Here is a 23,723-nt window from a genome sequence, read left to right on the forward strand (position 1 = left end):
CGATGGAATGATTCGCAGTACACGCGGATCAGGTATAACCGTACCACGAAACATAGTTGGCTCGATTTATCAACGTCGCGAACTGGAATCCGCGCCAGGTAGCCGATACAACAAATTCCGTGTAATAGCCACGCACGTGATCGAACCCGTATTATCGCTAATGCAATAACGACGCGCACCCCCGGCCCCGATAAATCAATAATCGTCGCGGCGGCAGCGTCGACCACCAGGCCGAGTAGTTTTTGGCGGAACAACCGCGAGCTGCTTGAAATATGCGACGCGTGTCCCCGATGCCTTTCGATCGGCAAATTAAAAATCTGGCTTCGTTCCCGGCTACCTCGACGACGAAACGGTTTAAGTAATTCCTCACCGCGCGCCACTTTTACCCCGTCCTTTCAGCTACCAACACCGCATCGTCCCGTTTCAACCCCCTTTTTTATTCCCCCTTCACCCTACAGGAACTCTCTCCGTGCACAGGCTTCGCATACCGCGATCTACCTCGACACACACAGAAGAGAAACGAGTTTTTAATTAAACCTTATGAATTTAATGGCGCACAAAAGCGACCATCAACCGCCCCTACGGAGGACACCGCTTTCGAGTCGCTCGCGGATTCTCCGATACCATTCCTTTTAAAATCCTTCGACGACGATGGAATTAAGAATATTTTATGCATCGAATTTACAATCTCTTTGTTGCGAAAAAATTGCTAGATATTCATCAACTCTATCATCGAATAAGCTGCGAGGATACGGTGGGATAAAAAATAGACCGGGTTAGAGCGGAATATTCATTATAAAGTTTGAAATTCTCCTTCCAGCCTCGTTCAGCGAAAAGAACGAAATTAGCGTCTTTTTAAAATTGCCTTTTACCTCTAATCCTTCGAGGAAGAAACTCTTTGTCGCGGGGGTTTTCAACGATCTTCGTGAACGAAATAAGAAAGTGTTTGCTGAAGTTCTCGAGCAGCTTTCAGGCTGGGTATACTAATTATTGACCGGACGTGGCTTTGTTTAGCTCGAACGGCATAGATGTCGCACATTTTACCTTCAACTAAGACGAGACACGTTTTAATGCACTGAAACTAGTAACTGTTCGTTGCCGAGAGGGATGCTTCTCAGGGGGGTCGAAAATAACCGCGAACCAGTTAATTAACCATTCCACGTTGGTCGAATGTTTGAACGATTTATGAAGACTTTGGGCGAAGAAATTGAAGTCCACCTTATTGAAATCTGTTTTCTATGATGATATGCCGAAGCTCGGCAAACTTGCAGCGTTAATACCCCGTTCGAGGAGAGGAAAAGCGAGATTATAAAAGCGATTTCCTTTCTTCCCTACAATGGAAGATCGTTAAATTGATCGACATTGAAGACACTACTAAACAGAGAGACAAAGATACAAAGCTTCGAACGCAATGCTTATTGGTTATATAATTTATCCAGCTCTCGTGCCGAAGTATGAAACTGATGACGATAAAGAACAAAACAATCGTCTTTTTTTCCCATCCTCGTCGAGACGCCCACGTAATAGAGCTCTCAGACACAGTCGTTAACGGGGATGCTATCGGTAGATTTTGAAAACAATTCCGCGCACTTTAGTCGCGGCTTTTATCGGCGAGAAATCGAGCCGATGAACAGCGAACTATTTGCCGGCGAGATTGCATATCAAATGCAACTGACACGAGTCGCATCCGTCTTCGTATAAGGTGCGCAACACTTGGAACTACCCTTTCGGCTCGACGTCGATGTTGATTTATCGATGCGTCAGTAAACGCGAAGACGTTGAGGTAGCTGGATAGAACAATGACTAGACTTCACCTGAAACGACAAGCGGATTGCCACTGTAAACCGATAAACGTTTGTCAGTCGTAGGGAAAACTGTTCAGGGAAAACTGTTCAAGGAAAAGCGCGAGGTGTTAACGTCGATCGCGAAATCGTCGACTAAGATCGATCGAAGAAAACATGTTTATTCCCTTGAAATATAATGCGGGAATGGTTCGAGCATCCGACTAATTAGTCGACCCAGTTTAGGGCACGCGCTGCAGGCGAGATGCAGTTAAAACAAAGTTTTAGTATGTCGACGACGAGGCGGTGTGACCGCAGGGCAGAGAAGAATAACGAAAGAAGATATAACCAGAAGAGACGATAGAAGCGTATAATTACCCTCGATTCTGGAATCATTGTTTTTCTTTGTTTTTCTACCTTCTTTCACTGCGAGCTTTTCGCAGAGAATGCTTCTCACGCAAAAAAAAAGCGGTAGCTGACCAAACAGTTTTCATAATAAATGTTGCTCGTTCAGTTTCTCTGAAAATCGTCCGATCATATGCATATATTATGATACATTAATCTCACCGCGAACGTTACGGCGAACATTGTTGTACTTCATAATTTGGTAGCGGAATTAACGAGCGACGATAACATAAAACAGTCATGAATTAACAATACCCCTATTGACTCTGTATTAAGCCGATAGCACGGAATTACACGCGTTTATTAAATTTCGATGCGATCATTCGTTTTATACTCACCTGGTTACGGATGAAATTTTTCTGTGAAACATTCAATAATTTCATCGTAATTCGGATTCAAATACACGTAATTTGCTCGCGTACAATTTCAAATTTCCAATGTACGTTTTCGCGAATTATTGAAATGAAAAATTGTTGTAGAATAATTAAAAAACGAAACAAAAGTGAACATATTTTCATATTCAGTTTTTAGCCATTTGTGAAACGTAAGCAAAGTTGGACGAGTGTTTTTCACTTCTCTATTTTCAGGCACGTCGGTTTATTTTTCGAGCCGTCGAAATTTTCGGGTGTCGAAGAGCGGAAAACCGAGGTGTTTGCTAATTTCGCGGGGCGAGAAGCCCGCAAACAATCGGCCGGTTGCTTCGGATAGCGCCGCTTAATTTGCCTGCGCCAGAGAATTTAGATTATCCCGACAAGCGGGTTCATGCCCGTAGGGTCAATTGCGCTGGTCCACTGGTCGGTTAATTTTGCCCCGAACTGGCGTCGAGACGCACCTTCCTGCTGGCTGGCGGACGCCCAAAAGTACCGTGGCAAAAGTGCAAAACGTGTTTGCTGAAGATACGTGAGAAAGTACGTACTAAGCACGAATTTCCGGAGTAACACAGTCGCAAATTATCCAACGAAATTATATAAAAAAAGAAAAAAGAAAATAATAAAAATTATACGATACAATGAGTATAACATAAAGTTTGGAGAATTTCATTAAAATAATTTCAAATACAGCTGAAGCAGGAAAACTTAGAATACCAAGTGGAGTTTCGTTTTGCGGTATGTCTTCGTTAAACCGGAAACTCGACGAGCAGCTATCGAGACCGACTACCCTAATTTCATTTGGTTCTGGTGTTCTAACGCGTTTCCGGCAAATGGTCGCCCGAGGTCCGTTTCTCTCCGGATAACCCGTGAACCCTGCTCGTTTCCATTTTCAGACGTTTCGCTTTAAATTCCGTCAGGGGAAGGCGTGAAATTGTTTGCTGCAACCTGCTGCACGAATACACCGAGGAACAGGGTGCAAACGTTGTTAAATAGTTTAATGTCGTAGAGCTTGATTATTTCCGTTCGCGGTGAACTGGCTGGGAGCTTCTCGTTAACTTGACTCGTCGTTAACGGAAACGACGTCGTCGGCGAACGTGGCCAAACGTCTTTGAAAGCGTAAAACAGCAAATTATCTAATTACCAGCAGACGACACGAAATGCTGAAGCAGAATTATTTACGCGCACGTTACATACGTTACACCGATTTTCTATGTACACCTTTGATATTTACATCGTTCCATTTATCGTGTAGAAACGATAGATCGATGAAAAGAAAACGGCGATCGTTTGATTATTTACTAGATGCGAAACGACAATTTACCCTCGCACGGAAACTGAAATCGGAGCAATCTGTGTTTTCCATTCGTACACGTTACGTAGAAAATGGCATTCATCTTTGAAAACGCGTCGATGGAAACTGCTCGAGCCAGTTCGTATCATTGTGCCGTTCGAACGGAACTCGATATCATTGACAAATAAGAGAGACGGTACAACGCAAACTTGCCGATGCATGCGGCCGGCATAAAGTCTGGAAATTCGTAGCTGCTAGCCAAGCTTCTTGATGGGTTTGCGTTATTTGTACAAGCTCCAACGTTGAAAATTGTCGAAAGCTTTCCCCGACGCGTTATCCGACTGACACGAACGGTACCGTGCTATTAGGGCGTTTCCGTTTGTTGTATGTACATTTTCAGCATTCTACCCGACTTCGACGAACAAACTGTCGTAATAAAATTGCAATTTCATTCGTTTCGTTGCCTGTGGACTTTGTAACTATGAAACTTCCATAAACGAAGAATATCATATTTATAACAGCCTTCACGGTAGCATCAGTTTTTTACATTTTAGTGGAGCTGTTACAGAAATATCGCAGAGAGTATTATTGTAAAGACGTATTACACGTTCAAATAGTAACCAAAGTCCTGCAGCTTTTCAAACAATTCAAGTATTCTTGGAAAGCTTTAAAAGTATCGCCAAATGATACTTAAGATAAAACGATTTAAAGCTTATAAAGTTTAAAGTGTCGAACGAGCGAGCACTGTATTTTCCCTTTTACCCTAAAGCGCAAGAGAGTTATGGGTAGTGAAAAGTGGCAATATCCGTGGCGCGAGGATACACGGTTGCAAGCAACTGGCGACGACACGTACGACCTAACGTACATAATCCGGTGAATTACATTGATTACAAGTAGCTGGTAGTCGCGTGTGTGTAACACGTCGGCCGCAGAGCTGTTTCCGAGTACACGCGTGTGTACGGAAAGCGCTAAAAGCCTCTTCGCCAGGAAGAGGCAGATTCTCCACGGCGATACACGCTCGTCCCACAAGCTTCGACCGACTAAAACAGCCTCGTGTCTTCGAGGACTATGCGTGTAACGTCGACGCGATTTATTGTTCAACGTCTGCAGGGGATATATTGTTCGATGTTCGACATTTACGACTATTACCACTGATTCGTCCTTTCAACAGTACCGGGAAACGATCAACAAAACACAGTTGCAAAGCTAATAAATCTATAAAGATGACTTCCAGACATTGTTGCGACACTGAAACTTCGTGAATTATTCAGTGTAACGTCGAACGTCAACTAACAATATTAAATAACATTGTTGACAAGCTTTAGAATATTTATGATACATTGGAGAGAATCGCAGGAAAATTGAAAACGATATTGCATAACGCGTTCTTCTTTTCTTGGCGATTAACATAATCGCAAGCGTTTTTTTAAAACGTTACAATCAAATTCTCCCATCTGCGGTGGTTTAATATCAGGACATATATTACGACAATGATGCTCGTACGCGGTGTGCCCGTAAAATAGGAAGATAAAGATCCCATAAAGACGTCAGCCACGTTGCCGGGAGCGTGCTGAAGCCGCAACGACCCGCACGAGATACGATGCTCATTTTGTTTAGCACGATGCAGTTAAATAAAAGATGTCGTGTCCAAACTTACCAGGCTCGCTGAGATTATTTTATAAATGAAATAGCATTGCTTCGCCGAGAGAACTTCAACAATTCGCATAAATAACGCGAACGTTCGTTTCCTTCGTCGGTGACACAGAAAACATCGCGGCAATCGGTTTCTCGTTTTCCCAGGAAATTCGACCGATTCGAAGACAAACGACCCCGACGCGGAGGTCGAATGCATCGGTGCACAAGTGCATCGAACTGCAACCAGCTTGTGTTTACTTGGAACCGTTGTTTCGGATTTTCCGCGTAAATTGTTCGCGGTAGGCGCGATAAATAATCAACACGTGGGACTTAACGATCGCCGATCTGGACGAAACTTGCCGCGAAACTTGCAGCTAGGGGGGAAAAGTTACTTCCGTTCGGAATTTTCCGCGTCTCGAAAACTCGAACATTGAAGTTCGATTTTTTATTCGCAACTTGTTTCGCTTATTGCGCGAAAGATATCGCGATTACAACGTTACGTACTAATTAGAATCTTTATTTATGGTCGTGGCCGTGATATCGTTGTTAATTTGCAGCCACCGTTTTTCAGGGGTCCGCCCTGTTTAATTCTGCGCGCCGCTTTAACGATTCAATTCTTTTTCCGACCGTTTCCTGTTTCGCTGCTTTGTGCCGGATTAAAATGCTCCGGAACATCCGAGCGAATAGAAACAAACGTAGAAAGAAACTGAAATGTTTTTGAGGTAATGTATACGGGTATCCGTAGCGTACAATTTCCGTTGTTAATGAGGGACCGGAGTTACGTAGAATAGCCATATAACGAGCTATACGTTTATCACGATCTTGTAATTCATTTTATTACAGATTTTTCAGTTATACGTTGCTACTTTAGGGTATTCTTCGGAGAATCATTCGCGGCCACGAATGTGGATGAATATAATTGAACAAAAGAGTACAGGTTGTAATTCTTCTCGTTTAAATTATTTAAAGGTACTGCATTAATTATGTAAAGCGATAAATTAAAAGCTCGTTACAAAACGACACGACAGTGTCTTTCATAATTGTTAACACTACGTGTCATTTTCACTATGGTAATTAACATATTAATTTTCTCTCCCGTCGTTCTGTAAATATGTAATGAAATTCCTGCATATTATGAAACATACATTGCACATTTCATAATTAATGAAATTATTAAAATTTCTTATGTTTTGAAGTTTCGATATTATGTCGGTATTTATTATTTCAATTATTCATGGAACAGAAATTATGGAAGGTGAATCGACACGAAATCGATACCGATCATTGACATACCTATGTGTCAAGATATCGCGCGTGTTATTCGCTCTAATCCTGTTTCCCAATGGAAATGTTTGCCACCGCGATACGGTCAAGCTGACCGCTTAATTAACCTTTCTTTGGCGCGGTGTTAAAAGTCTGGCCTGTTCGCGTAATTGAAATCTCGCGAGCGAATTTTGGCTCGCGTTTCCCACGGTGCACGGGTAAACGGTTCTCGTTCCGTTTTTGTCCCGAAAATTTCGCCCGGGGTTCGAGCGTTCCCTGTGTACCGTAGGTTTGTTGGCCAGGGGACGGAGCTGGTCGATGGCACCTGTTATATTAATGGGGGAAACGTTTAATTGCGTGCTATGTTTTGCGGCGGTCGCTTAATTAACCTTTCGTCCCACGACCGTCGAAACGCGCCGGTAAATTCCCAAAATTTTCCCAACGGATACGTATCCACCGTCAGGTTCCTAACGATCGCGTTGTTATCCTCCTACTCGAACGGCTTTTCCAACTTCTTTTTCTCTTCCGCCGGCAATGAAACGTTCGATTCGCTGGCTATCGCGAAATTATCCGACAAGAAACCGTTCCCCTGGGTCAATTAATTTTAATGAGCGTCGCGACGCGGATCGTTACCCGTCGAGAGCATGTTTTATCGGGCAAACGAAGCGTCGTCTGACGACAAAGCTATCCACTCGCAACTTCGTGCTGTTAACGCTTTTAAGGATCGCTTTCGTCCGATCTTGCGAACCTGCTATAACCCTCGACGGTGTTTCGAGTTTCGAATGACCAGGAGAGTACTAGAAACGAACCGATGCATGGGAATTAAAAATGGTTCCCTCTATCTCCAAACTGAGGAGTTCTGCCTTAAGGTACTTCTCATGTCCGGAAAGTCGCCGATGCACGAGACTTAAACTCTATTCCATCTATCCCTAATGGAACTTAGATTTTTGGCTTTCAGTACACTTAGATGGATAGAATTTGGACTTAGAAACTTTCTGCTCGTATTTAGAATCTTTCTTACACGATGGCTCCCCTATAGATACTCAGAATCCGTCCGTAGTATCGCGAATTTTCCCTACGAAGATGGAGAAACGATCGAAGGCAGCGTAGAAACCGAGCCAATTTTACTATTGGAATTTGAAATGTTTTCATGAATAAAAGTTGATCGTGTGGCCGAGGCTGAGACAGCTGCGGATGGCCCGTGAACGACTAGCTGAGATATGAATCGGCGAACCATACACTGTCGCAGTTTCAACCTGCAAATTCAAAGCTATAACGTCGGCTTAACGTGAAGATATGTCGACAGTTTCGAGCTTGTACACAAATGCTCTCGAGGATGCACTTATTGGATGCAGCTGCTCGATACGGTTCCTTCTCCCTCCTTGCACTTTGCACAAATAACGTTACTTATTCTTCGAACCCTTCTCGAACTACCAAATTTATCCGAACTCTGTTTCGCGAAACAGATATTAATTTATAAAGAATAATTGACCATAAAGAAAACTGACGTGAAACAGAATGAAAAGCTTTTTTAACGTTATTATAGTCCCTGCACGTGCCTCCACATCCAGGAAAGCAGAAACATTAATTCGATACAAGGAACGGAGGTTGGTCGTACGGGAAGAAGAATATATCGGAGAACGCTTCTTATCGAACCGCGTTTGCTTATTGCATTCCGTGGTCTGGCTATCGCGGAGAGTTATGAAAGAATAATACAATAATATCGCGGTTTCCACGAACCCCCGACATATTTTCATTTTACCGCAGGGAGAGAACATATTTTCGTTACGTCGCGATCCATTCTCTTGTAATTCTTTACCCAGCAAACCTTCGATCTTGAATGGAACAAGCATCAAGGATCGAGGCGAAAATCGTGGAGCTCTCAAGATTTCTATGTGCCCATCGGGGAAACTTCGAGACTAACTTAGATAGGTTTCATTTCAACATAACACTTCGATATTTCTTCGCCGCTGTTAATCAGATCCCAATGTTTTCGACCGGAAAAGCTCGACACACCGAAAGTTTCCTGCCGCGAAACACGCGATGAATTAGCACTCGACAAGCCAGCCACCGGTTGCGGGTACCTCGAATCCTTCTCGACGGAAGTACTAATTAAATTCGGGACAATTATGTGTAAACACGCGAGCACCGGCCACGCGTGCGGTTTCGTAATTTGTGCATCATTTAGTGTGCACTCGGCTGCGGTTATTCATTTAATGTCGCAGCGGTTGTTCAACACCGCTGGTAGCTCATTCGTGTTATTATTACAAAAAAAAAAAAACACATGCACTGTGTGACGTGCATTCAATTTGCTGTTGCATTAAACGTACACAGTATATTATGTGAATGGTGGTACAAGTAGAAAAGATATCATTGTTTGTATGAACTTATGGCTTGATAACCCAGTACACAATTAACACTGAAATTTTGATGAAGAATTAATAATCGTATCGCGTCTTCGGTATTATCAAGGATTCAGAGAGAATTGAAATCGGCCCTTTGATCAATACCATGCTATCGCCGGACAATTTATGTTTGCGGATGAACAAGTGATCTATGCGACATCCTGACAACTTCCGTGATATACAAGCGTATCCAAGATGCTTTATTATTATGTGAAATCGATTATTCGGTTAGCGGCATCGTCGGTGCAATAAATAATGCACAGCGTTCATCTCCTTCGCCGAGAACGTATCCTGGTTAATCCTTGCCACCGCCATTAAACACGATTTCCACTTATTTACGTAATAAATTATCGAAATATACGGTTCTAATTATTTTCTACGGGAGGAACGATCAGCGAATTCTTCGCGGATTACATTACGAGAAGGTACGATGCTGACGCACGGGCTCGCTTGGTAAACAATAATTAAAAGCGAATATTTGTACGTTGTGTAAACGATTCGCGACTCGATTAACACAGTACGCGAACGTGCATTTAATGGAGATAACAATTTCGTTTCCCGTCGAGGCGAATTCGTCGATGCGACGCGACGATTCGGTAATAATTTACAATCGGGGCCGACCCGATGGTCGTTGGTATCAGGCGGCAATAAAAATGGGCAAAAAAATGGGGGAAAAAAATCGAGGCCGAAGTTATTCCCATAGCCAGATTGTCGTTCGTCGAACAAAACGAACGAAATGGACGAGCCAGAGTACGAGGTTTTCCTGCTCCTTCGTCACACTCTGTTTTTCTTTCTGCATTAGCCCGACCAACGACCAGCTTTCGCGAAACTTTATGGAAAAACTTCTTTCGCGTAAGAGTCGGAGTTTAAGAAAGTTCAACATCCCGCAGATGCGCCGCAACGCTTACCTACAACACGAGAAGATTTAGGGAATCGAAATAGAGCACCGTCTCGCATTGCTTGTCCCGATTTTCGTCCAGCTTGCTACCGGAAACCTAATGTCTTTCGGCTAAAGGCTTTGGAAACGGAAAACGTTTTACGACACTCTTATGATCCGACTTACAGAGTTACTAAACAGTTGGGACGTGAACGGAAGTGGCGAACCTCTAAGATGAAACCGAGGGTGCACGTATCCCGAAGGTCCGCCATCAGTAACCCGTGATATTTTGTGCGACACAGTGTGAAATAACGTACATTCGGTAATGAGTTAATCAAGAGTAACGTGATTCAAAGTCGATTGCACCTTACAGGTCATCTGCTTTCAGTTTTCTATAACACTGCTCATTCGCAAGTGACCTTTTCGTTAATATAAAGCAAAAAAAGCTACTCGTCCCTTATAGCACGTATCTTTCATAGGAAGATAAACAAATTCTCCTGAATTTCTCTTTTCCTCTATATTCTATCTCGTAAAAAATTTCAATTTTCGAAAGCTGCACGCTTTCAAATGATATTGCGGATCACGGGCCTCAATTCCGATTCGATGCTTCCAAATTATAACTCGTATGCATTCCCTTTGCAGAGGTCCAAGATATTCCCAATCTTTTTCTTTTTTCATCGAACTAACGCGCCACAAAAATCCACAAAGCGTATTAAAAACCGGCCAGAAAGAACGTTAATACTTTTGAGAGGTTTCATCGATACCGACAGGCGATTTTGTCTCCCGTTTGTACACGTTTTAACTCGTCTTCGAGCAAGGTGGAATTCGTAATTAAGTGTTAATTAGTTTGTCGCGCACAGCCGGGCGATAAATACTAAATATATCAGGAGGAGGTAGCGGTGTCGCAGCTATCAAAGGATAAGGCCGAAACGAGAGACAGGTTTAATCGTGACACGAAGATAATCCTGGACTCCGGTTGTCAGTACAGATATCACCGGTATTGTACATTATCGGGGATGACTGGTAACGTTAACGTCGATACTGCTAATCACGCCGCGGAAACATCGCGTGTACCTGCGGTGCTCGTTGGATCGATAATCCAATACAGGACGCCTTCAAGAGCTTGCTAGGGAAAACTTTTTCTATGAATTTCTCTGTATCATCGCCAACAGGGAGACGAAAAAACAAAAAAAAAACGTTCACACGAACGGTGTATTTGGAAATGTTTCGAAACAAAGATACCGCTGTTCCGAGATTGTGCTCCATTTCGAATTAGCATGCAAACTGAAACTCCGAACTAAGGATCTCGGCGGGTGTACTCGTTTCTAGTTAACGGAACAACATTGTTATTTTTATCTAAATTGGCAGAGCTGATAGAGAAAGATTAGCGTTAAATAGCGGACATTTCACTAACAGCGGCTTTCACCTTGGTACACTTCGAATATCTACTAATTAGTGATCGATAAAGAGAGGTATAAGAAGAATGGTAGGCGTAAATTTAGAAAGTAATATGTGCCATTTTCATATTGGCAATCGCGGATGTATTTGAATTGTAATTGAACATACATCAGCACTGCGTACTGGAAGCCACGATAAATACGAAATTGCTTTTCCCCAGTTGCATGCAAATCGAGACGACAATTAAATGGAATATCGGGAAATTTATACAGGATCGAAATAATTCTTCGTAATTTCTGAAACGACCTCTCGCCGAATAAATGGCCTTCGACCGAACCGTGTTCCGGGAAGTAAATCAAAAGAGTTGATCATTTTAATGAATAAAATGATCACGGAAAAGCTTTTCTGTCTGATGCAAATCGTTATTAATCAATAAAAGATTGTTAAGGAAAATGGAACTGGAAATTGTTTCCTTGAAATTACGTAGATCTCCGGAAAACGATATCGAGCTTACAAGAGTTACGATTCGTGTTTATTGTATGGAGGTGCTAAGATTGAAAGTAAGAAATCCACTTTGCAACATACAACCGTATTACAATGGTCGTTCGGTAGCTGAATATAGCCAGGAAGTTTTTATTTCCACGAGTTTGAGCCAGTTTCCATAACTCAAGTAGCCTAGTTATTCGTGACAGAGGCAAGTTCTATAATTCTTCTTCTACATAATAAGAAAGTTTGTTGGATCCCTTCGCGAATACGGCACGCGCCGGATAAGTACCGACTCTAGATTAAAGGGAACCGAGTGCTCGAAGAAGGAATTTAATTCGTGGTCGACGTTTTTCACTGTTCTAAGGAAAAGATAGATGACCAAGACGAGTTTCTCTTCTCGTCACCGATGTCCCTCGACGATTCGACGAACGAGTTATCGTTGTACATCGTTAAAGCATCGCGGAAAATGAACAAACTTCCCGGGGAACCATTAAGTTCCTTAATGAAATCGTGAAGATTTCCCGCTAATATAAATCCACTTTTCTTTTCTTTCAATTCTGTTTCAACTAGTCGAAGATTGTTCTTTTCTCACGGTTTAATTTATATCCTCTTCCCTCTTCCCTTCACGTTTCTCAACGAACCGATCATCTCTGATCATTTTCCCTTTGCAGATATTTTCCCGAGAATTCTCCTCGTGTTCGGTGGAAAAATTTCATCTAAAATTCAGCACGAAAGGTGCGCGTTATCGCGAGGTCGTTCTGGAGTAGGTACGATTTAAAGGGTGAATAATGTACTTCGAAAAATGCATTTCTCCTGTAGCGTTTTCATTCGCGGCCAAACTTTCCCGCGAAACCATCGAGGAAACTTGCCTTCAGCGTTATCTATGCTATCTCCAGCTTTCATCGATGTTTGCAGAGTTTTTGCCAAATCTAACAAATGTTCTTCAAAATAATTAACCATAGGAAATGGTTCCTATTTTCCCACGTGTAACGGACGCTGTAATTATTTTCCTTTATTTCCATAAAAATACCGTGCAATCCGATCATCGAAAAGCCCTCACGTGCCATTTGAGGCTCATTTTTCTCGTCAAAATCCTGTTCGGAATTTGAAACGAGAAATGAAACACGAAACGTGCATCGCGGTCCTCGGACCGTGGGGGAGGAAGTCGTAAAATTAAATCACCGTTGAAATTTCATAAAACTCGCAAAAACAATTCGAAATTGTTTTTACGATTTGATGCACGCGAATTTTCCGCTCGTCGTTTGTTTTCAAGTAAAATTAACGATGAACGCAATAGCGATTGCAACGATCGATGCTCGCTAGAGGAAGGGCGGTAAAGAGAAATTGAAAGAAAAAAATAAAATGTACATAGAAATAAAAGAGCAGAAACCGAAGAAACAATTAGAGTGGAGAGAGTGGAAAACCGAAAGGAGATTTTATTTTTCGCTGCGAGTCGGGGACGAAACAGGAACGTCGCTTATTCGGTTGGAAAATGGAACGCAACGGGGGCGCGAGCGAACCTCTTGGCGACACAAAGGGAGCGTAATCGACGGCGAAGCTTACTCTAAATTACTAGGAATTCAGGTATACTCGAGCGGCGCGGTTAGGATAGCAGGGAAGAGCGAAGAATGAATAATGCAGCTGGAAAAATCCATTGTTCGCGCGGCTCGTCCGCGCCACGTCCCTAACCTTTTGCCTAAGTACACAAGAGAAAACTCGCCGAAGAGTTATCTGCGAGCATTCCGGAAGATAGAGAGAAATTCTCGTTGGCAATCTTGCAAATGGCCGTGCACGCGAACTTCGTGCCGTCGCAATTGAAGCAGCGCGGATGCGCCGTTCCGGAATTACAATTCTCCCTAGGTTTATATCGACCCTGTCGAACTACGAATCGATCATCGTTCACACGACCAAGGAGCAATTCCTTCCGCGGCAAGCAGCAGGGAAAATCGTCGGGAAATCGACCGAAGAACCTGTAAGCGTTATCGCCGCATGAAAATCGCGGGAAAATGGAAACGATTGCCGATTAAGGACGAATAAACTAATCGTAGAAAGTAGTTAGATGTCGGATCCGATAAGATATCTAGAAGAAACTCGAAGAATTCTAATTTATGTAATCAAGGTTCCTAGCACTGTGCTCGGACGATGAAGTTGGAAAATTAAGGGCGCATCGAGAGTAAATTAATTTAGTCGATTCGATCGAACATAATTGTCGTATCGGTTCGGTGCAGCGAACGAATATAAATTCCCTGGAGTTAGTCGGACGACATAACTTCCCTTAGCGAACTCGACTCGTTTTTCTAGAAGTTCCGAGAGAGGAGGCTCGACGCGAAACGCGGCACGTTTTCCAATAATTCAATTTTTCCGGAGACGCTACGCGTCCAGCGTACGTTGCATACCGAAGCACGCGAATGAAGAAAAAAGAAAGAAGAAGGATAGAAAAGGAAGAACCGAGACAGGGGTGTAATTTTTCTTTAGCCAGCAGTTCGAAGCGCAAATGCATCGAAATGCTCGTCGCTCTATTAGGCTATCGCGATTCGAACGAGGCTGTTTTGGCCCCGAGGCGTGGCGGGACTCTGCAGGGTGCGATAGCTCGAGTTTGATAGACGATAAAGACGGAAATTGCTGGCAGCGATCGCCGATAAAAGCTTGCCATTGCCTTACGCCAACCAGTCCAACTTTGCCTGCTTTTTCCACTTCCCTTTTCGCTTTCTATGTTTTTCAGCTTCCTTTTGTGTTCGATTTTCCTCCCCGATGCTCTTTCAACCTTTTCACCCCCCCTTTCCTCCCTACGATCCTTAATCCGTGTTCTCTATTTCTGATCGCGGCTCCGTCTCGTTTCCTTGCTTCGACCATCCATCTCTCGTTTTACGGTTTAGCTACCTTTTAATCTTTCCCCTCCCTCTGCTCTTTCAGCTCGCTCCGCTACTCGCCCCCTTCCTAGATTCTTCCTTTTATCGCGCGATTCGATTGCATGCTGCATACTTTACACCTTCCGCGATGCCAGCCACGATGAAATACTCATATTACGTAGCGCGATTACACGGTGGAAAAGCTGACGAACGATTCGTGCTCGTTATCGCGTTACAACCATCTAACAGCGAGTATTTCTGGCAAACTCGATTGGTCTAACCAGTTAAGAAGAGCCGATGTTAAACAAAGAAAACACAGAACTTCTCTATTCGTAGATTCGATTTTTAAAAGATCCCAAAGTACATCGAGATAATTCGTTTCTTCTCGTTGAACATATGGGGTACGAATCGTTCTCGACTAATATTCGCGACAGCTGTCTCGTACGTTCGAGTGAAAACCGACCTGAACGAGGAACAATGACGAGGAAGTCGACGATTTGGACTCATTAAACTCGATGTTGGAAAATGAAATTGCTTGAAAACGCGTTCCCCCGTATCCGTTGCCTTGCTCTCAAGTATCGCGTACGTAATGAAGAGAAATGGTCGGTAAAGGCGCGTGTTGTCGGCAGAAATCATCAATCATCGTGAAATATTTTCCCGATGGCTATGCCTACGGATTAAATTCCATCTCGTACCTTGTAAATAGTACCAGCAATGGCGGTTCATCTCGAATGAATGATCACAGTTGTAATGGTCTCGTGATAAGCTGACGGTGGTTCTCGTACGAGTTAACAAAACGTTTCTCTCTGCTCGGTTTCGTATCACGGTTAATCGAATCATTTTCGATATTAATCAGCCGAGAATTTGAAATCAAACGACTCTGTCATTTACCAATACACGGTCTCGAAGCTCTCACAATCGAAGCCAGCATCGCAATAAAACTTCTACCCCCAAGAATTGGAGCAACGTTACGTACTGTAATCAAAGTATTGTTCCCCAACGAGTTTCGCAAAGTTACCACCACTTTTCGAAAGGTTAAATCGAGTTGGCTCGTCCGGAGAATTTATTTCTGAATCGACTATACCCGAGTAAAGTTTAAACGCGCAAGTATTTCGGGTAAGTGTCCGCTCGTTTCTATCGCATTCGAAAGAGCTGAAGACCCGAAATCACTTTGTCAATTAGCATCATACAGCAAGATAGCTCGCAAATTGCCATTCGCTCAGAAACGCGTGGCCAAGTTCCGGAAAGTTTACGACGTCCCGTCTTCCGGTGCGTTTTGCATGCACAACCGTTAACGAAGTTGCGTACGAAACGCGGTAGAAATTGCGACCCTTGTCCCGGAAGGAACATAGATCGATTCGCGAATACAAACGACGAGTGATTGGCTGATAGCACCGTTCGACGCAACCTATTTGCATGTACTATGTTCCAGTACGAGGTAGCTTCGTCGACAGGGGGATGGTATTTCCTTATAATTAACAATTCCAGATCGCGTGTAACACCGGAGTCATGGGATTAACCTCCATCGGGAAGGAAATTGCATATCGGTGACGATTTATCCGTGCGGTGAAAATTTCAATTCAGAATCTATGAATTAATTGAATCTTTTATCGATGCGGAGAAATTAAAACACGGGACAGATCTGTTCGCACCGCAATCCCGGCTCGTTTCGAATCAAATCTGTTTCTTCGGTGCACTTGGAAACGTAGGCTTCGTGCAATCTAACAGACGGCCGATGTTTGCCGAAAATAAATCCGGACACTGACGAGGAAACGAAACAGTGCACCTCGGGGAATAGAATTCCAGTAGGTCAGCGTGATTCCTGCTTTCCTCCTAACTCTAGCTCTCTCCCCGTTTCTCGACAGCAAGAGCTTTATCGCGCCTCGCTGGCGTGCGGATGGCTCGATTCAACGGTTAGCCGATGCAATTTCCGTGGACGTCGGTGGAAAGAGTAACGCCCGCGAGGGTTAAGAAAAATGGAAGCCAGGATAAAACGAAAAAGTCGAGGAAACACGAACTCGTCTCTTCTCGGTGGACGTCGTGTGAAATTATCTTTCTCGACGTTACGTATTAAAAGCTCATCGATCTGACGAGTGAAAAAGAAGAAAAGTCCTATCTGATCGATCGGTAAAACGTAACGCTTCGAGTAACGAACGAGGGTAACTAAGAAGGATAATGAACCTGGTGGAACCCAGTAACTTTCTACCGCAAAACACTAATTGCATGGGATTAACTCTTGCTCGCGCCTGCCCTGAGAAGCAACAAGAAGAGAAGTGGTTACACTCTCTGGCCAACGGTGGATGTAGTAGCAGACACTTCCTCGCCATTTCGTAACAATTCGGTTACACCAACGTGTACGAAGAGGTTAACCAAATCCACGAGATATTCCGTTTAAATTGCGCGTGTCGCGTGGAAAGGACGAAACCTGTGGGACTAACTCTTAATCCCGGATTTTAGTGACTGTCAGATGTGATTCTGACAGAGACTCGTCGAAAGATAGTCGGTCTCGTTACGTCTAGCGGGGGTGTCGTTCGTCCACATCTGGACGATAATTTCTCGGTTAGTTGACGGTGGTCGAGCATCGGTTGCTCTGTTACGTACAAATGTCCGATCGGTCGTTGTGTGTCTCGTACACCTGTTCCCGTACGTGGTTGTGTACGAGCCTCGGGATCGTACGAAATTGCATGCAGTTGCTCCAACGTAAACCAAATGTACGCCGGATTAGAGATTCATAACCTGCGACCCCTTACGCCACCCCATCCTGAACGAATCGAGGACCGGGGCTAATCTGCAACGGAGACTCCTCGTTTATCTGCGCTTTATGGACACCGGAGCCATCCGGGTTATCAGGTTCGCCAAGCAAAACCGACGTCGTTGTATCATCCTTCCAAGAGAATTTCGTCGGTGCACGCGCACCAGGAAGACGGCTCGATTCGAACAAATTGAATCCCCGGATTCGCATAATCGGCCAAATTAAGCGGCGATGCTGCGCGATATTCGGTTTCTGCAACGATTACCGCCAGTTAGAAAAGCGATTTCTGTTACGGTATCGATTAATCCGTGCCCGGTAATTCCCATCGCAGTTTAGAGCCGAATACGCGTTATAATAATTACAAACCATAGCGAAATTTATATCGGATTTATAGAATCTGTATCGGCGCGATGAGAATCTCGTGCTGTATAGAATACTCTGAAGCTGGCCTTGGTTCCTTTGCGGCCGATAGCTGTCCAATATATCTTGTAAGCAACATTCTCGAATCATCGAGAAGCTACACAGAAGGGGATTAAACGCGGGGTGTCATCGAAAGGGCAGCCGGGCAATCTTTCACTCGACTAATTCACCACCTCCATCCTTGGGCTTTCCTTATTTATCCATACGGTGTTTCTACTTCGCCGCTTCCAGCGAAAGGGATTTTTATTTATGCACCGTCTGCTCGTTTCCGCATCGATACGTTTCCTCCTCTGCGACTTATCCCTGGCTAAATGACCCGAGAAGCATGGATAGGATAAAGGATGCATTTAATCCTTTGCCTTATGCAATTTATAATTCAATTTTAAGCTTAGCTCTAATATTAATATACAATTTCCATTCTGTTTCCTTCTCCTTTTCCCGGATCTATAAATATTCGTTTTCTTAAACTATTTCAATTCGTATATCTTGACCCTTACAATTTCGAATAGAAGAAATTCTTTGAAAAACAAACTGTATGCAATGCACGTCTCCATCGAGAGAAATAAATATGGATCGTCGTTGCAAATGTTATTGGAAGGAAACGGGAGACGAGAAGTGGATTGGAACCGGTGGGTTTCGTAGAATTGAATTTAGCCATTCTCTCATTATTTTATCGACGCTGGATGTTTCTCTGTGTACAAGAAGGCCGGTAGATATACGTGCCTTGCTTGTTGCTTTACCAGCATCCACTTTGGCTCTGGGTCCCTTAACGAGCGAACAGTGCAGGACGGTTATACGCTTTTTCGCGCGATTCTATGCTCGTTTCGTTCCACCTTTTTTATCCAGGCCCTTTCTACATCGCCCGTCCGTGCCCGAACGGAGAGAAACCTTTGCGAAATTGCAAGAATTATTTGCACTCCTCTCGCAATTCACAGAGCTAACCTCGGGCTACGTTTGTAGTGCAATCGAGCAATTAATTAATGCCACCCCTTTCACGAACCGGTTCATTATTCTTGTAAATGTAATTTCTGCAAATATTTTCTTTTTTCTTTCAACCAGTGTCGAATGAAAGGATAACCGTTTCCATTCATAAAGCAAGATTCTCTCGAGTGTAATTTGCACAGACAATCTGTCTTTCCTCCTTTACTTCGTCGAGAGGGTAAGTAACAGAGTTTTCAAGTGGAATAAAATTATAGCGAACCGAATAAATATAGAGGGAATGCGAGGGTGGCGAACAAAGTTCAAACGTCACCGACTAATGCACAACGCCTGTAAACAACGAACTAATTTTCAAAACGCCAATTCCTGCACCTGTTGGCTTCACGGCTTTATACCACCGCTACGGCACAACGGCCACCCTTTCGAGAATACTGAATAACGAATATTTTCCTGAATGGCACTCGCGTGCGCGACACGGCTAAATGACGCAAAAACGTGGCGCGGAACAGTCGGGTCCCGTTTGCTTTGAAGTAATTTCTCTAATAGGAAATTTAATCCGACCCACTGAACGGAACGTTGAAATTAATCAGGCTGATTAACTGCTTTTATTGATCAGCCGCGACGAAGAACCAGCAATTTATCCGAATGACGGCGGCGTAAGGACGGTATTAGTTAATCGCGAAAAGGAAAAAAAAACAGGGGGAAAATGAACGAAAAAAGAAAAGAAAGAAAGAAGAGGAATGAAACAAAAAATGAAAAACGTTCCATGCGAAATGTGTAACGGACCATAAATTCGGACATACGAGCGAACCATTTTCAGAATGGTGTTCTCGTGTTTTTTGATGGCAGTCGAGGTAACACAACGAAACCTTTCGAGCGTAGTTTGTCGGCTGCAATACGCATTTTATGAAAAACACGAGTGTAATTGAAACCACGAGAACGACGAGTGTTCTTAAACCCTTTCGTAAGTTACTCGGAGTCGCGAGAACGTGCTCGCATACGCGTTCCCTTAATAATTTCCCGAAGAAAATGTGGCATGAGTCCGGGATGGACAAGCTAAGCGGGGGCGCAGGTATTTCCGTTTGAATTTCGAAGGAAAATATAAATGTCCCGTACAAAGTATGCGGTCGGAAGTCACGCGACGGAAGCATTTTTCCGGCGTGCCTTTTGTGCTGCCTCGGCGCACGGTATCTCGTATATCCCAACTTTTTACCTAATTCCGCAACTTGGTCAACGTAACGCAATAACCGTCGGTTACAGTCCGAATGTTAAATTTTTCTTCGTTTAAAAATGACAAACAGAAGGAACGAGGCTCCGGTGTAATATTTTACAAAAGAATATTTAATATTCTCTTCAATGGTTTGCATAGGAGAAGAGAAAGTTTCATGAACATCTTCAGATTTTCGTGGCGATAGTGTACATAGCGTATGAAGATCGTAAAAGGAGGTTATAGTTTAAGCAGCCAAGTGGGATGAACGTAATTTAATGGCCACTGAATGTATCTCGTGTTATAAAACAGTATCGTCTTACACGCTCCAGTGCATCCCGTATAAAAGTATAAGAACAATAAAGGTTTTAGTCCCAGAAGACGACGGGGTAGAATCGTAAATCGGACGAAAGGTAACGATCTTATACGCTTCGAATTACCGGGAGCAGCAATTTTCTCGGGCCATCAAGCCCGCCAGAACTGCCATAAGTTTTGGAGCTACAAATTAAGGGACGAACGATCTGGTGATGTAGAGGACGACACCGCCCAACTTAGGCTCGTCGAGGCCAGGCCTGCGAATTTGCGGGTAGCTATCCCAACGTTAATCGAGAACTAACCAATTAACTTTACCACGCACGGAATCGGTTTCACGAATCTTGGCCCTCTCTACTGATTAGTGGCGGAGTGAAAGGACGAATAGGGAAAGGGTGACCCTTCTAGCAATGCTCGTTCGAAGATCGTGGATAACGCGACCCGGGAACAACGTGGAATTTATTTAAAATCAACGAGGATGATTAATTAACGAAACTGCTCGTTCGACAGAATTTTGAAACCCTTACACGCGTGTTTCTCTAATGATTAAATTTTTTAATTAGGATGGTATTTCTCGTGTCGCGAATCGGTATTTAGCATGCTATCAATGATAAGCAAATGACAAACACCGAGTATCTGCATTAATTAGCGATCGATTTCAATCGACGATGCCCGTTCTCGCGAATGTCTCTAAACATTTACCTTGCGACGATTAGCAGCGCCATTTATCGCGTTCGATATCGATTACGATAAAGAAATCGTCGAAAATATGGTGAATCCACGAAACCACTAAACGTAATGTAACAATGGCGAGTTAAATATCAAGCGGCTCGTGAAAATGGGTAGGAACAACGAGTTTTGGGATTAAAATGAAATTATCCGGTTCCATGTATTCAAATGTCCGGCCGTATGAAGGATAATGTTTTTCTACCTCAGGCCGGGATGTTATTTAACCCTCGAGCCTGCCACAAGCACTTCCTATTAAGGATTTGCATACTTTACACATCGCTTGTTTGCGGCCAGATTTACGGCCGGCACTTTGCTATGAACTCTCGCGACTTCGTCCATTATAGCCAGCCCTCCTTCTCCTAATATATACACTGACTCTTAATTGCATGCCAATGCTTAAAGGAGATAAGTCTCGAATGACGAAGCAAGAGGAAGAACGGTACGCGACGGGGATGCTACTTGAAAATTTCAACGAATAAAAAAATCTCCACCGTAGGGTTCTCCGAACATACCGAGGATAGGTAATTTCGCCGAGATTGATCGATGAAGCGCAAAGTGAAAGCAAAGTCCGTCGATTTTAGCCTCGGCCTCTTCGCACGAGCGAAAGGGTAGCGTTAATTGAGACGGGGGGCAGCAGAAGGCACGCAAACGTGTCGCTCGTTTCTTTGTTCGTGGTAATCGCGGCCCATTCAGCGTTTTATCAAGGAAGGATAGACAACGGAACAAAAGCTAACCGACGTGTTCCGTCCAAAGCCGATCCCGAGGGTGCGTCCTGCTATCTCTCGACTCACCCTTTCGTCGTTGGTTCGCCTCCGCTCGTGGATCGATCGCTTCGACGAGGATGGGGTTGACCATCCCGCTAACATCATCGATGGATCCTAACGCGAACTTCGTCAGCTTGACGAGCCTCGAAAGGGATTTCTCCGCTGAAACTCGTGTGGTAGAATCGACGAGGAACGATATAAGCAATAGGGAATGTGGGTCGCGACTGTGCATCATTTTTAACCGATGCCAAATAAATCAAACGCTCGTCGTGCTCTAAAAAATGTATACACTGTAGTGTGTTTCTGTTCGACAGAATTGTAGTATTAGATTTTAATATTTGGCTTTGCCGTTGCGCGTTCTGTATTTTTCTATGTTTCGATTACGATACTCCTGGAAATTTCGAAATCCCTTTTTGATATATTTCCTCATTCTATTTCGTACAAATCTAATTTGTCGCGAGTAAGGTCTTTGCAGGATCGATCCGACCCTACGTGTTCGAGGCACGTTCTTTCGTTCTATTCGTCCAAGTCCGTTGTTGTTTATGACTGATCCAACGGACGGATATATCGAAGCTCATACGGAGCTTCGAAGAAAGGAGAAAGTTTACGATTGACAAGCGGTATCGCTTGGATATTGGTCAAAGTAAAATGAAATAAGAAATTAGAGACCGATCGAATCGCGTTGCTCGAGATACGAGCAAAGAAACAAGAGAGTATGCACTTTCCTCGAAAGCGTAAAGGAAGCAAAAGTTTCGCCGTCGCTTGTTGATCGTTCTACATCGCTAACCGAATAAACCACTCCAAAGTGACTTTGCTACGAAGTGAAAAGCCAGGGAAACCGAAAGGAACAGCTTGGTAAAGGCTAAAAGCGAACCCCTATTGCCTTTGCGCGAAATCCATCAACCGGCTTCCACGTCGTCGAACGATCGAAACTTAAAAAGGAATCTGTAGCGGTGATCGTAATTCGTTCAATAGGATAATCAAGAAAATTCCTGATCGTTTCGAGCCATTTCGAAAAGCCATTTGCGTCGATTTGGACGCGTTTCGGTGGCGCGGGCCGGGTAAATTTGCGAGCTGACGGAACAGGCGTGGAGAAAAGTGGACCGCGTGTGGAAGACCAGACATTAGCATACATCGAACGAACAACGGTGCGGTGTGGCCGCAGTTAATTAGAAGGACAGAAGGGCTAGGTATCGACGAAATGGCGAGGCGTTTCAGGCAACTGCTGCCAACGGCTACGACTCGTCCGTAGGACTGCGTAATCGAATCTAATGGTGACTGTAAACCGATGCTAATCGATAGACCACCACTACGACATCAGCCTTGCCAGCTGGGCCATTATGCGCAAGCGATTTGCAATTGGATTTAGAGAGGACCCCATCCGAGGAGGCAGCAGCACACGCTTATCCTACATTCGAACCGTTCACAGAACGTTTAACTTGCTACTTTATCGAACTTTCTGGGGATTACATCGATTATCGATCGGTTTCGTTGACGTTACCTCGCGTCTAGCCTCCAATTCGCTTTTATATCGTAATGGACGCGATCGTTCCGGCTGCGCTGTTGGGGGACGCAGGACCGTTCGTTTTCTCCCCGATAGAAAATTTATCGGGGACGCCTTTTTAGAAATTCGCAAAGTATCGCGAAGGGAATAAGCTCTTTTCGACGCTTCTATTATTTAACAACAGAGCGAAGGGATGTGCTCGCTTAGCGAGATCTTTGAAAAAACAATTCGAATTAAGATGCACATAATGCAACCTGAACTTTTCACGGAAAATTTACTATGAAGGTTTCAGGCAGAGTCTGAATTTACCGCTATTGCGACCACTATGCATCAAT

This window comes from Osmia lignaria, chromosome 11 (assembly GCF_051020975.1).
Source record: "Osmia lignaria lignaria isolate PbOS001 chromosome 11, iyOsmLign1, whole genome shotgun sequence".
NCBI lineage: Eukaryota > Metazoa > Arthropoda > Insecta > Hymenoptera > Megachilidae > Osmia > Osmia lignaria.